Here is a 1808-nt window from a genome sequence, read left to right as displayed (position 1 = left end):
ACTTCTTCCAGGACAGAGTTGATCATTCTTCTGGCAGTCCATGGTATTTTCAACATTTGTCACCAACACCCACTTCAAAGGCATCAATTCTTCTGTCTTCTTTTATCATTGTCCAGCTTTCTCATGCATATGAGGCAATTGAAGAGATTGAGGCTTGGGTCAGGCCACACCTTAGTCACCAAAGTGACATCTTTGGCTTATAGGACTTTATATCTTTATTTTTTTTTGTAGAAATACAGTAAGTTCAATCTATTGGTGAGCACAGGTCAAGTGGAGCAGAAGGCCTTCACGAATGCAGGGCCCATCGTTTTTTCCAAGGGGCCGTGGTGGAGGATGTATTGAAGAAGCCCTTCTCAGCCACCATGTCTTCAAACTCATTAGCATTAAACACGGTAAAGCCCAGTTCTTGGAGATGTGGATCTTCTGGTGCCCAGGGAACTTGACCTTCAATGGGCCTCAGTCACATGCTCCTTATCTTGAAGTTTGGTATGGGTTGACATGGTGACTTGGCCAATGCGGACCCTGGACACTGTGGAGTGGATGGACATGATGACTGGGCCAGTGTGGACCCTGACTGCTGTTTTATCAAGGGTATCTCACATGGATGGAGCCTACATTAGGGACAACACAGATTAGTGAGGTCAGACACATGAAAGAGCAGGAAGAGGCTGTCTCCAGGGTCCTTCAGGGCAGCCCATATGCCCACAGGCTGTGTACACAACTGAGGAGGCTACTGTTTGCAGCCACTGCACATGAGTCCCCACCGAGAAGGAGGAGGCCGGCTTAATTGGCTACAGTTGGTTTTTAGGACTTTAACGAGGTCTTGTGCAGCAGAGTTGCCCAGTGCAATACATCATTTGTTTATATGAGACTTTTCCCTGATGTGGCTAATGCTCACTTTAGTTGTGGTTTGTCAATATTCCCCGGCTTCCCCTTTATCTCTGCAGCAGACCACGCTGCCCAGGCCAGTGTGGAGCTGTCTCAACAGCCCTTGTGTCAACAGCACCAGATGAGTGATTCGCAGGAAACGCTATTGACATGGTGCCCGTGGGGCCCACTCCAGGTCTGGTGGAGGCTGGTGTCTGGGGCTGGGATTTGAAAGTGGGGCTTTTGCAAACCATGGACATGTGGTAGGGGGACAGGGAGGCTGGGGGCCTGGAGCCCACAAGGATTCTACAAGGTGATCTCCCCTGGAGCTGGGAGAGAATCTGACAGGGTCTGAGAGGAGCTCGGCTGGAAGTGGAAACCCTTGAAACAGACTGGGTGGAAGGAAGGGAACTGACAAGAAGCAAAGAAGAAACTGAGAAGAAAAAAAATGTTGTCTAGGACTAGACTTTGGGGATACGAGCCAGACTCACCTGTCGACCAGAGGGGAGAGACCAGAGCTGGAGTGTCATGTAGAATGACCAACCATCGTGGTTTGCCCAGAGACTAAGGAGAGTTCACGGAAGTTCCTATACTAAAACATGGATACTCCTAGGAAAATCGGGACAAGTTGGCCACCTAGTGTCATGGTAACGCCATCTTCCAGCTAAATGGGAGTGCAAGAGCTGTGGATTGCGCAGTAATGGCTGCCTCACAAAGCTTTTGTGCATCACTTAGGAATTGCTTCCTGTTGCTGATAACAGAGATTGGAAATTGAATTGACTCAACAGCAGTGAGCTCTTTTTTTTTTTTTAATACAAGACTGAAACTTATTTCTCTCTCCCACAAAAAAATGTCCAGGAGGTAGGGGTCCTGGGCTGGTCAAGGAGGGGCCCTGCCATCAGGGACCCAGGTTCCTTCTCTCTCTCGCTCCCACTAACCTT

General features: G+C 48.9%; 1 non-coding gene across 1 annotated transcript; it reads right to left on the bottom strand.

The window, feature by feature from the left end:
• Positions 1-666: 666 nt before the first annotated feature.
• LOC122150059 lies at positions 667-797 on the bottom strand. Its single transcript, XR_006163465.1, has one exon. It is a non-coding gene; the product is annotated as a small nucleolar RNA SNORA70 (small nucleolar RNA).
• Positions 798-1808: the final 1011 nt, after the last annotated feature.

This window comes from Orycteropus afer, unplaced genomic scaffold, assembly GCF_000298275.1.
Source record: "Orycteropus afer afer isolate SDZICR_OR568_19922 unplaced genomic scaffold, OryAfe1.0 scaffold00083, whole genome shotgun sequence".
NCBI classification, from domain to species: Eukaryota; Metazoa; Chordata; class Mammalia; order Tubulidentata; family Orycteropodidae; genus Orycteropus; species Orycteropus afer.
This window is presented reverse-complemented; position numbering and strand designations above follow the sequence as displayed.